This window comes from Elaeis guineensis, chromosome 3 (genome assembly GCF_000442705.2).
Source record: "Elaeis guineensis isolate ETL-2024a chromosome 3, EG11, whole genome shotgun sequence".
In the NCBI taxonomy this organism is placed as follows: domain Eukaryota; kingdom Viridiplantae; phylum Streptophyta; class Magnoliopsida; order Arecales; family Arecaceae; genus Elaeis; species Elaeis guineensis.
This window is the reverse complement of record NC_025995.2, coordinates 23,437,052-23,451,517: the sequence shown is the minus strand read 5'-3', so window position 1 is coordinate 23,451,517 and position 14,466 is coordinate 23,437,052. Positions and strand designations below refer to the sequence as shown.

The 14,466-nt window shown below is 35.8% G+C and overlaps 1 pseudogene; it reads right to left on the bottom strand.

Annotated features, from left to right (window-relative positions):
* Positions 1-1,947: 1,947 nt before the first annotated feature.
* On the bottom strand, positions 1,948-12,124 carry LOC140856215 (uncharacterized protein C57A7.06-like; annotated as a pseudogene).
* Between the last annotated feature and the right edge of the window lie 2,342 nt (positions 12,125-14,466).

Here is a 14,466-nt window from a genome sequence, read left to right as displayed (position 1 = left end):
ATCTTAAATAAACAAAATTAAAATACATCTCAATTCCTCTTCTGGAAGAAGCCTTTTGACGAGGATTTCCCACCGGCAGATTTTCTTTTATTTGCCTTCGGCCCTGGTACTGACTTCTGTACAACCCGTTTGGGTTCCTCTGGATCTCATGGGGGTCCACCTCCTCAAATGGATTGGCTTAATGATGCCCCAGCTCTCTTGACAACCTATATGACGAGCACTTCCGGTCAACCAATGTAAATAAATCCAATCAATTAACAATATATAATATTTTCAAGAAAACATAGGTTTTTATATAGATTTGCTAAAATAACTGTAGGAATAAAATAACTAATACTTCCACGGTTTATATTACAGGAAAACTAGGCCAAAGTAACATCATTTTGCTGCAAGTTCTTCAGTCTGAGCCTAAAATGCCTGACTCATTAGCTTTTACCGGACATCAAGATATCATGGAAATTTCCAAGGAACATAGATATCATGGCAATTTCCAAAAGGAACATGCTAAACCAAGTTTAGCCTTATCCAATCACAGCAACTTTTAGCCTAATTTATTGACAACAAAAGGGTTGATCCTACTCTCCTCTTAAAAAAAAACAGGATGCAATTTTCTGAAAATTAATCACTTAGTCCAGGATATTGAAACTCTTTAGCATGGTTTAAAGCTACTTGATAAAATCCAAGCAACATATAAGTAAGAAACACAGTTACATAGAAATCAAAAAATATCACTTCACTGTGGATAAATGTCTGTTTGGAAATAAATTTTACTTAGTCTTAGTCCAATAATTTAGTCTGCCTTAGTCATTAAGCATGTCAAAGAATTGCGCATCCATCATAAACTACTCCCAGTCACGGCCCAACTTTTCTACTCCTTAGAATTGAGAGCCTAAATAATGCCGACATTGCTAACCAACTGATTATACTCACCGCAGGCCGATTAAGTGCTCTAACTGATATTGCTGGGTTGTAGTCAGGACCAATTGGCAATACGGATGCTCTGCTCGTAGACTTCTTTTGATGTATAAGGATAGGGCAAATTCTTTGTGAGAAGTTTTTCTCCTGCAGCCATGGAAAAAGATTTATATTAAATAGACAAAATATGATGTATATGCAAAATAACATTTTAGAGAAACAAAAACTGCATCAGCTTCCCATAGACACATACACAAGCCTATGATGATCACTTTTTTAAATAGATTTGTTGTTATGACATTGCAGTGACAATTATGATCATCTCATGAAATCTCAAATAATCATCATGTCTCATTAGCTATGTAATAGAGACAATGGATATCAGTCGTATGCTAATGCACATGCTCTAAAAAAATATTTTCAGCATATGCTTAAAGGTTGCAAAGTTTGACAAACTGCTATAAACAAAAAATCATTAACAAAATAACAAAACATAGTTACGAGTTTTCATTATAGTTTCTCCACTAAATGGAATGCAGTCAGTGCTCAAAAAATAGAGACAATGTCTCAATAATCATCATTATAGATCATCTCATCAAAATCTCTAACAATATCATGTCTAATTACCAATGTAATAGAGACAATGGTAATCAGTCGTATCCTAATGCACATGATCTAAAAAACATATTTTCAGCATATGCTTAAAGGTTGCAAAATTTGACAAACCTGCTATAACAGAAAATCATTAACAAAAAGCTGGGCTGGTGATAACAAAACAATAGTTACGAGTTTCATTATGGTTTCTCACTGAATGGAATTCAGTCACGGTGGTAAAAATTAATATAGCATCGTTACCTAAATCTCAATAGTTTTGAGTTATTAATAAGCACTCACGTCAGGCTTGTTTAATGCATGTGCAAATGTTGTTGGGTTAGCTTCAGCTCCTGCAAAGGCAAGGGAACAGCTAGAGAAGGATATTTCCCCTCTTTGAAGCAAAATAGTGATGCATGAAAAGATATAGCAGTAGGATGACAAAGACAAGCATGCTCCAGCTTCGACAAAGTAATTGACTTATATGTCAGGATTCTACCCAGAACAACTACAACTGCAAAAAAGGTAGAACCGTAGAAGCCTCGATCAAATGTCTATCCATACCTTCTTATCAGTTTTCTCTGAAATAATAACATGTTTGAGATTTGCATCCTTCCTCTTCTTTAGGGCTTCTTCCCCTTTCCGCTTGGCATTGTTATGTTCTTCTATCATCCAAAAGGCATGCCTTCTTCTGTTGGATGCGAGTCCATTGTCCCATCCGGGAACCAGAAACTGGTTTTTTTCAGGTTCAGGTTCTCTTCATCAAGTACCTCCATTTTGTCCTTCTCAAACTCTGCCTCCACATCATCACCGCAAAAGCACGGTGTATAAGGTCAGCTTGAGATGGAGGAGCTCATAATCAGTTTTTGCATGAGATGACAGAAACCCGTCCACCATCTCCTCATCAGAATCTGAATCACTGTTCTGATCTGTTTCCTGGAACCTCCAGCAAAGCAACTATATAGGCCGGCAACCAAATTGTAACTTGGATACCCAACAAACTAGCAGGACATACCTTGACATCCTGAGCGGGCATAGGAGGATTCTCAACTGCCTTGGCTTGTTCAGTAGTGCTATTTACTGCATTTTCACCTGTCATCTGCTCAAAACATCAACAGATCAATAAAAATGACAGAAAAGAGTTACTGGAAAAGAGAACTCATGGGGAATATAATAACCTTTTTCCATGAATTTGAAGCAAATATCGCAACTTCATATGTTTCTTTGGACCAGGATTTTTGATAACGTCATCAAAACTCTGCCCAGAACCGTATACATTCATAATGACCACAAAATAATCAATCCAAAGGGAAACTATTCTCTAATAGGAAGCGCTTGAAATTACCTTAAATACAGCATCCTGACCTGTTTCAGATTCATCATGAAGAGAAGATCCAAACCGTACTTCCTTTGGCTCGCTATTTACTCCAAGCCCAACTTCCTCATGTTCAGTGGCCTTCAATTCACCTTCACTGTCACTAGAATCAACATTATCTGAACTCATTCTCTTATTAGATTCTTGAGGCTGCTTTTTAGCAGCCCCAAAAACCTTTCTACCACTAACTTTTGCTACCCAGGGCTTTCTATCTCATCATCCTCCTCAAGCTGCTTCAGAGATTTATCATACTCTTGAAGAGCAAGGCGAGCTTCTTCATAAGCTGCCTCCTGCCGCTTTTTCAGACCACGTTCCTGTACGTCAATGAATTACCATGGTCAAGAAATCAGCATACTAGATTTTTGAGGAAGGAAAACTCATATCATGCCGAGAAGATGGAATCCAGAAAACATTGAAAAGTGAGACATCATCAGTGTAGTAAGACATAAATTAAATATGGTGATGAATGAATGGTTAAAATCAACTCCTGGAATAGTAGCCCCCTTAATAACAGGTCAAACACCACAAGATAGGAAGAATTCCAATATAACCACAACACCATCTCAGTTAGAGCATGCTCACACCACTCAGAGCATCCTGGCAACTAACACATTCACTGGAAAACTTCATCCCAACATTTCAAGCATCACCGGTTAAAAGTAAGATCTTTCCAAATAGAATTAAAGAGCTAAGTTCTCCGCTCGAAGGAAAACCACTGATACTGTACATCAGAAATAGTGGGCTCGAGGAAAACCTCCAGATACTAATGTAGAGAGATAATGCACGAGACTTGGGGTTTAAAATCCCTAATAATATTAGACTCCGAAATCAATATATTGTTGGTCCAACCATAGACCTAAACTTCAACAGTTCATATACAAGTGGTTGAGTAGAAGATAGACAACAGCCACTGATAATTCATTGAGATCACAAATCACAGTGAAGGCAGGACTTGAATCCAGGTCTCTTGTACAGTAGTATCAAGAGTAAGAACTTTTCCAACTCAACCACCTGGCACTCTCATATGCAATAGCTTCATCATTTCTCTATTTGGTACCCCAGAAGACCATATAAATCATCAATGCGAGCATTTAGCATGGCACACTTAAGCAATTGGATATCAACTCTTTTTTGCCAGAATTGGGAGCCAGTGTAGGTGCAAATACATGAAGCAGATATTTTTAGAAACACTTGAAATAAAGATGCACTTAGGAAGCAAGATAGAAGTACTGAAGCGGTGCATTACCCTAGGTGAAAGATTCCAGCTACAAAGTGTCAACCATCCACATGCTATGGTAAAGTTCCAAATCCCCTGAAGTCTGGAACAAACTCTCATCATAGAATTGGAATCAAGTGCACACATGCATGTGCATGTGCAATCTATAGACATGACCTCATACTAATTTTTCAATTAGTGCTAATGGCAGGGTTCAGAACCATCCATTCACAGAAATCTATTAAAATAAATCCAAAAAAGAAACTTCAAATGCAACCAAATTCGATAATTTACTGCTGCCTATAAGCTGCCAAAGGCTCAACATTGCTATTTGCATGATGTTGAATGAAGATGACAGCATGAGATGCCTATGAAGGAAACAATGTTTTTAGTTCAATGACACAGGCACCTTGAATACAAGATGCAGCAGCAAATCAAGACCCAATTCCCACAAACTGAAACTAGATCAGCTAGGATCATGGTCCTGTTTTTAGGCAAAAGAAATGATGTGAAATTAATTGCTTCCTTAAATGAGACATCATAACAGACATTGGAAAGGAGGAAAACTAAGTATGATAGTCCCCATCCATAAGCATTAGGATCTGATGCAATACCATGTTTCATGATTTGTGAATTTGGTGGATGCAACAACAGTTCCATGGAGATGATTTAACCTATGCATAACAAACAAATAAAAAATACTGTAATTAATTACTAATATATTATGTCATATTGTTGGAACCTGGAAAAAATTCAGGCTTTATTTCTCAAAAATGACTCTCACTTCAGGCACCAGGTTAATAGCAATTTCTTCATAATTGCATTGGTGATTCTGTTTCTTTGGAGTGATCAAAGAGTAGATTATTATTCATTGAGTTATACCAGTAACAAAAACATACTAGACCCTTTTCATGCCATCAATACTGAAGCATGTGCCTATTGAACCGTATATTGCATCCCCCACCCCCAAAATAATAATAATTATAATAATCCACTAACAAGCTGTGAGGCCTGACATTTGTTCAAATGATATGACAAGCTGTCAAGTGAATAATGATATAGATATTCATATATGTCTTGGCCAGTTATGTGAAATATCATACAATTATTGCACAATACTCAGCAGACTAATAGAGTCAAAAAAAAGGGAAAAGAAAAGATATTACATGATGGAAAACTTAACTTATTTTCCATCTAAATAAATAATTCTCAAAATTTTGATCTATAACCTACTCCCCCATCTATCATGAAGCTTGAAACAATAAAATCCTTCAATTTTTCATCTTGAATGTTCCATCCTTAGTTTTCTACAAAAATTTAAAAAAAAAATTCTAAATTTCATACTTTCTCCAAATACTGGTATACTGAATCCCTTACAAATTCTATCATTTCCATCCTGTATGTTGAGTTTGTTGCAATTGTGGCAAGTCAAGCTACCATTTATGTTGAAAAATGGTTAAGAAGATAGTAAGAATATTGTGAATTATTAGAATGCAGCTCCAAGTCCATTGCATAAGTATGCAATAGTCAGGAAGAAATCACAAAACCAATACATACTGACCTTAACACAAGAGTTCAATAAAGAAGAAAATATTGCTACAATCAATGCCCAACGTATCAATGCTAATGGTGTAGTATTTTGCATGCATAACCCAATAAAATTCATCTTAAGAAGATATTATAATGTATAGTTGGTTAGTCAGCATCCGGGAATCATAAATAAGATGTACGAATCTGAGATAAGAGGGTTGTGGAGAATGGAGATATGGCTTAACAAAAACAATAAATTTTGGTTCCCGTTTGCAGAGTTCTAATTCTTGATGTCTACAATCATTATCCATGTCAATACAGTAATTTGATACATTTCTCATACTTCCTACTGGATCCAACCAATGATGATGACTACAACACAAACAGCAGCATTAGCCAAGTAGGAAGGTGGCATTATTTCTAGATAAAAATAAAACAACACGAATAGGCCATCAAAATCTATTGAAAAGAAAGCAAATCATTAACTAGAAAATTTGATCTACAACAGTAGAGTAATTGCATAACAGATGTTCAGGTTTGTTGAAGTCCAATGAGATGATCAAACAAAGAACCTTATGCATGCATGCGCACACACAGAGAGGGAGCACTTTGAAGTATTACACCACCTAGAACATTATTGAAGATGTGCATAAATTGACATGTGCATAAATTTTGAATTTTAACTTCATCACGTGTCCAATGAAACAGGAATATAAAATCATAACATAAAGAATATTGATGGAGAGTTCATGCTATGACTTGATGACATTCACATAAATTCTTCAAACCTACCATGAAGGCAATGCAAAGACTCCTGATTTTGGTATCTCATCCTTCTCATGACTTTAGTTGTCATCTCTTTTGCTCTATTTAGAAGCTTGGAAGCCCATTCAGTGTCTGTTCTAGGTGAGAGTTCTTCAAAATCTTCATCACTACTGTCATCGCTGCTGCTAGTGTCTTCATGGAATTCACTTTTCTAGTTAAAAAGTTCATGTTTGTGAAGTTGTTCAGCAATGGCAGCTCGAGTGCCTTCATCTTGTACATTTAATCCACGCTGTAAGATACGCCTTGCCCATTTCGAGTTGTTTTTGTGCTTCAAAGTCATCCGTTATATAAATTTTGCAAGGAAATGAGTTTACAAATGAAAACATGATGATGATGATGATGATGATGATGATGGAAGCGAAATGAAATGATGATGCTGATGGCGAGCACCCAAAATAGCAAACAAGTGTTATCACCTCTGCGCGTTTGAATTCCTGTTTCATAGCATAATCTTTAGCAGCTTCAGGATCCATCTGCATTTCAGCTGATGCTGCCTTTAGTTTCCCTTTTTCAAAACACGATGATATGTCTTGGATTTAATTTTCTTAATATGCTTCGCCTTCATCTCATGATGGAAAAGAAGGCTACGCATTTAGCAAGACGATTCTGGCGGTCTTTCACATCTTCAACAGAGATCTGCAGAAGCATCAGCAACCAGATAGATTCAAAAACCCATCATATGAAGTTTGATGTATCTACTAAAAAATTTCACAAAATCTACAAGTCTAGTTAATGGAAACCATACCTCATGCATCCATAACTATAATTAACAATCAAACCATGCCTAGCCAACTAGTAAGAAAAACAAATCAGATACCAAGACTCATCAGACAAACTCTAGGATAGTTATGTATGTATATCTGTATGTATATACATACATACATATATTATGTATGTGTATACATACATACATATGTATGTATGCTATATACATACAATGTATGTACATATATAGTACACATATATGCACACATATATGTACATATATGCACATACATATATACATATATATGTATGAATGTATGTATGTACATACATACACACACACACACGTATGTGTATGTATGTACATACATACACACACACATGTATGTAGTATGTCATTGTCCTATGACCATCCTTATCCAATCTTTCAAGATTTGTCATATCGGCTTTATGTATCATGCCTTATCCACATCCCGTGACCATGGACATGCTTCTTGTATAGCCGATTATTTTTGATCTAGTGCAAAGTTATGCAATACTAAAGTATAATGATTTTGGTTCAATTGATCATAATGCATTACCAACCAAGTTTGTATAGTGTATCATGAAGTTATTTACCATGCATTCAACTGGATAACTCCAGTATATTCAAGGCATTTTTAACAAAAATAAGGCAAAGAACAAAAAAAAACTACAAGACTTATAATTTTGAAGTAAAGTCTTCTCCTGAAGCATGCTTGATCCAATTTGTTATATCTGAGACTGCATCTCAGATGTAGAAGGTGCTCTCTTTCTGAACGACAAAGTAGCTCATAAAATATAAAGATTTATGTTGGAAGCAATTTCTAAATGCAAAATGTGGGTCTGAAATTAGCAAAGGCTTCTAGGAAACGTAAAAGTATGCATGGAACTGCATTTTGGATGCAATGACAAGCATTCATCAGCTGCTATGATGCTTAAAACTTACCACATTTTCTAGGACTCCATGCAGACTATATGCAAATACAATCCAGTCTAACCTCAGAAATCTCCAGGATAGTATATAAACAGCAACAGATTTTATGGATACAGCTTTTGTTCTCCAGTGCATCACACTTGTATAGATGGACTAGTTACGCAAATAAAAACTACTTACCATTCTAAACCTTTGCTAGTTAAGCCACCATGTATGAAGCTATACAAAACTTTAATCTGGTATCTTTATTTTATAAGATAATAGTCACCATATCTAAAAAGAAAAATAAAGCAATGCATAACTGAAAAGGGAGAAATGCTAATTTTTCTAAAACAATATTGAAATGTTATTATTACACATAATATATAAGCTCATCATCATATTCCATTTGAAGTATCATGCTCAAAATTATTTGTAAATTTTTCCAGTAATTTTTGAAATTGGTTAAATGTACAAACACTTTCACCTTGTCAAGTTGTCCGATGACAGTTTGTGAATGACCACCTCTTTGACTTATCTAAACTATGATTGGTAAGAAATTCAGCAATGTTTTGCAAAATTTGATACCTTCACATAATGCTTGCTTCATCTCTTGCTTAGGGTCTGCTCTTTTTACTGGGAATCTATATCTTTTTAGATAATATTTTTCAGGCAACATTTAACTAGGAAAATAATTTATCCATGTTCTTTTACACATAGAAAAGTGGTTTCGAAATTATTTCCCATGTCTTTGCATTACTAATTTTCAAGGTAAATTGCTAAAATTTATTCATATTTTCATAATTCCCTTATGTTTTTTAGGTTTGGAGAAAGTGGATGATTGAGTTATTGGGCATTGAATGATAGGAGCATTGAAAATAAATAAGATATTTTAAGAATAAAATTAAATATCTACTTACTGACTGATGAAAAATGATTTAGCCACCTCCTTAGGTGGTATGAGTTTTTCTCCTCCATTTCATGGATAAATGTTATCCATGGAAAGTAACTTATCATCTTAAAAAGCAGAAACATAGGTAATTTGGTCAATAAGAAAATTAACCAACTTTCCATGATATTTATCTATAAAAGAACGGGCCTTGAGGAAAGAAACAAGAGTGCACAGCTGAAATGGGATGTGCTTTCACTAAACAGGAAAACAACAATCAATGATTCCTCTCACATGATCACCATCATCAATGTTTCCACCACATTGCAATACACATGCCCAGAATTAGTATACAATCACACACAGTCCACTCCCAACATGAAGCCTGTCGAATCCATTTTTGGGATAACTTAAATCAAAGACTAAGATCCAATTCATTACATAATGAGAGTATATTTGCTGAAGGTCTGATTGGTCTGCATTCCTAACAAAAGGAATCCCATAAAGAGAAGCAGAGATTTAAGACCTTCTCAGATGGTTTCCCTACCTCTATGACTCAAAAGCCATAAATATTCCTTCATGCAATGGAAGGAAAGTTGAATGGACCCATTGAAACATTTCATCTGTGTAGTTTTCCACGCATAACAAATGACTAATATTTGCAGGTTGCATGTGATCTATCTCCAAGCATCCACTATAATATTTTTTATAAACATATTGCTTTTTTTTTTTTTGATATCCATTTCAAGTTGCATACATACAATAAAATTCAGGATGTAGTGTTGCTAGATACTAATCCAACAGCCTACCAAGCCAATGTTCAGCAATAACATCCATACTAGTAATGCAAGCAAAATACATTGTAGACTAAAACCATAAACCTTAGCAATTATATTCAGCTAAACCATATCTATGAAGACATTTTTTTATCTACCAGTATCTCATATCAGCACCAGAATTTACAGATATTCTCTCACCATTCCTATCCTCCTAGGATTTCTACCATCCACCTCCAAACATCCACACAGACTGAATGCAAGAGCCTCTTCTCTCATATGGCCACACCATCTCAATCAGTTTTCAGATACCAACTTGTCCGAGTCCTAATCTTTAAGGTTCCAGTTAGTAAACTCATTTGAACAATCATTAAAGTGATATCCATAATTGTCCAAGCATCCAGCCCAGAATGCAGTTGCATGTTAATATATGCTATCAAGCCAATGCATGCCAAGCACTAGCACAGCAAGGCATGTAACATACACATGCCAAGCCGGCAAGCCTGCATAGCACTGGCACATGATACTTAAAATCTCCTCTAAGCCTATTACTCCCCAATGCACCACATATCAATCTCTATAAGAAAACTTGGTGATCCTAACAGCAAACCGCAAATCATCATCCAGTACTTTGCCCCACAAATGTTATCTGCTTCACCATTATTATAATTATTTTCTCACATAGCACCTTAGCCACCGTACTCTAACTATATCCAATTATCTCCATCTCACCTGGTATATTTTTTTATATGTACTGAACAATAGTCATATAGTGCTAATTCTTGGCTCAATCATGAGTGGGCTACACTTTTATCAATTTATTCAACAAAGTCAATTCTTATTTTTGGTATAATAACTTCCACTTAGCAGTATGACTATTTGTTATATTAACCAACATTATGTCATCCATACAAGGGTGCTCGCATTCATAATTCTTGGAGGGAAATGATGTTCTGCAAATTTTTGTGGCCTCCTCTGCTATTGTTCTCATATATTTTTATGACAATAGATGTTTTGCATAAAGAAACCAGTAAACATATTAATGACAGGGGAGTGGAGTTGGTTATGACACATCTCTGTCCTTGAAGGAAAGGAAGAAATGTTTTTTGCAGTTTACTTAATTTATATCATTCAAATTCCGGTGCTCAATGCTCATGAGTGCACAGTGAAACACCACCTCTCTTTAAATCTATGGAAAGAACAAATTAGTATAGCAGCAAGAAGAAGAACTGCATAGACCAAATATAAAGGCAGATACCTTGGATCCAGAAGGCAAAGTTACATGCATAAATATCTTTTACCTACACTTCCTACTTTGCTCCTGCACTTCTCACTAACTATATTAACAAAACTTGCAAACAAAAAATTGTTAAGTGATACAGATACCTTGTTTAGCTCGAGAAGTCTTGAACCTCTTTCTTATGGGCCTCCATAACTTCTGGATCATGGACCAGCAAAGCCATCTTCTTCTCAAACTCTGTCCTTGGTTCAAACTCAGAAGCAATAGCTCCAACAGTTAGAACCCCAAATTCACATCCTCATCAAAATACAGAGTAGGGGCCTCTCTGTTCCTCTTCACCAACGGCTCCCACTTAGTGACGTCCTTCTTCGAATGCTCGTAGGCCACCTTTCTCTCCAACTTCTCCCTCCCCACCTTCGAAGTGGAGCCTGAAGGGGCATCTGCTTCTTTTCCAGGTGATCCAATCTCCTCCTAAGCTTGCTATAGCCAGCTTGTCATGAAGAGGGTCCAAAAGATCGTGGATGCTGATCTGCCATCACCCACATCCCCTTGAAAGTCCGATAAAAACCGCCTTCTTCTTTCCTTACCTATTAAATTAATTTTTTTATAGAAATCGATCTTTTCTCCCCCTTAACTTCATTGAAATTGGAATTAGAGCTGGAGCTTACCTTCAAATGCCTCGCTGGGCATGCCGGTGATCCCCTGGAGCATCCTCAGATGTCTATCGCCTTCCTCCTCTTCATCCGACTGTCGACAGAATACCCTCATCCTCCTCATCATCCGAAGGCACGTCCTCGTCCTACCACCAGTAAAAAGATCAGATTTTTTTTATGAACTGAAGTCAAATTCTACAGCATCTATAGGGACAAACCTCGAACTCTTCCGGAGCTCATACTCATAGTATCCACAGAGTCGAACCGCCGGTTCTCTTCGATTCCTCTTCGGGAAGCGGCCTCTCGTACTCATATACGTCCTCCCTGACATCTCCTCTTCTCCATCGGATCCAGACTCATGCTCGGGAGACTTAGGATTAGGGTTTAGGAGATCGATCTCCTTGCGGAGGGAAGAAGGGAGGCGAGGACCAGATCCTTTCTTCCTCCCCTCTTTCCTGCCCTTCTTTTTGCCCATGACCTTCTTCTTCTTATCTAAAGATAGCATGGGAGAGAAAGGGGTTGCTCTTCTTCTTGGCCTTCGCCTTCTTCTCCACCATTGCGGCCGTCGAGGTTTCGTTTGCGCGAAGAGAATCGTAATTTGAGGGACGCAACGGTACTCGCAAAATTTGCCCTACAGCTATCCGAACCCGCCCCAAACTCGATTGCGAAATTAACCAACAATCCCAAGCCGGTCCCCGCCGTAAATTTTTACGGCATGCCCGTCGAGTACCCGAATCTGCCCGACTGAGTCCCTTATATTCGTCCTGCCGGGTGGAAATGAGCCGACGGCCTGGCAGTGATCTGGTCTAATCTATTTATTTAAATAAATTAAATATAATTTTTTTAAAAAATTATTTACATAAATAAATCAGATCTAAAATTTTTAAATCTGATCTAAAATCTATAGGCCGTCTGTATAAATTAGCAATATATGACAATATATGAGTCTTTACTTTGGTTATTTAGTTATGTATAAGAGTAGCATAATGAAAATTGAAAAAAAAATTTTAACTTTTTATTATGAAAATGATTCATGAGATATTATTTTTTATTTTTTATTTAGTTCAAATTATATCTCTATAATTTGAGTTCAGTTAGAGATAAAAAAAATTATTATATTTGATATGCTTTTGGACCTGTGTTGAGATCTCGAAGGCTGTTGGTTATTTAAAGGTCTTAATGTTTAAGACCTTTAAATAGGTTTTCAACTAGGTCAAATTTTTTTATTTTTATAAAATAGGACGGATCGAACCATTGTAAGTCTGAACCAGTCCAACAACCGGCTCAGGCTAGTATTTTTAAATATAAGCCTGGCTTATTTAAGCCAAAGCTTGGTTTAGTCTAACCTATTTCTAATCACTAATTTGCACCAAAGAAGAATCCTTTCGATCGAAAATCTCCAGATCCTGCTTCTATTAAGATTAAGTGCCCGAAACCTTATGGGAACCAACTCGCATTACAACTCGCACAAAATCCCATTTGCCCGAGGTTCGTTTGGTTAAGATGCTCCAGATTATGGGATATTTCAATGATTCCTGAAAATTATTATCTGAAAAAATGATTGTGAAAAAAAATAATTTTTACTTTGTTTGATTGGTAAAAAAATTACTCTGAAAAATAACATCAGAAAAGAATTACTATATTTGGTTGGAGGTAATCCTATATGAAAATGATAAAATTTACAAATAACCTTTAATATAAAATAATTTTTTAATACAAAGATAGCATTGTCATTTTCATCGGTTTTAATATAATGATTATCATCACATAGCCTTTGCATAATACCATCCCTATCTTAATTTTTGCAAAAGCTCTTTATTAAATCAATTTGAAAAATATCATAATAAATTTAATGATTACATATGCAATTTTATGAGTTTTTTTTATCAGTATGGATTATCATCACTCGAAAATTTATTAAATACTAATTCCTCTATGATATTTGTTACCTTCTCTCTCCGAAAAATAAACATAGAGCTCATCAATTTTTTTTATCATCTCTCTCTTCTTTTTGTTAGATGTATATCCTAGAAAACTAATATGGCTGGCATATTGTAATAACTCTAGGACATATTTTGTACTTATACATTGATTTGATCAATAAAGAGAAAATTTATTTTTCATTCAAGTGTAATGTATCATTGAATCATTATAGAATTAATTTTTTAATACATATTCTCAAGATATTAGAATTAGAGACATATATTTAATTCCTAAATGCTCCTGATCATAGGATTATCATGAGGATGGTAATTGATCCAGATAGACTGACGTACAAATCACTTCTTTCGGGATAGATGGATCTCTAGTCTACAGTATAGAGACACTAGACGACGAGTGCGAGTTGTTGTTAGAAAATAACTAGTACTGAGCGTGACCATACGAAAGATCACTTAGATTTCTATTCAATCATCAGTGATTATCTCGATGATGTAGTTGTGTGAATAGTCTTTTGATCTGAGATTATACTACTGCTCGTAGTCAAGCTGCTGGAGTTTGACTGACATATAAACATGGGTCTCAATGAGCCCTTTTTAGTGGATGTTAGTGATAGTTGGTCTATTGTAGGAGTAGGGTCACATCAAGATGAGATCTATCAATCTTGATAGAGAAGAGTAGTCCTATGAAATTTGAAAAGCTAAGTCCAAAAATCTATGGCCATAGTAGTGTGATTGATGGAAAAAGAGTTTTCATAGAAATCACAACTAGACTTGAGCTAATCGAATCTATCATATGACTGATGTTGAGGTTTGACGATTTATCCATGACGTGTTGGGAAAATGTCCCAAAAAAAGCCAATCGTCAAGCTGTTGACGG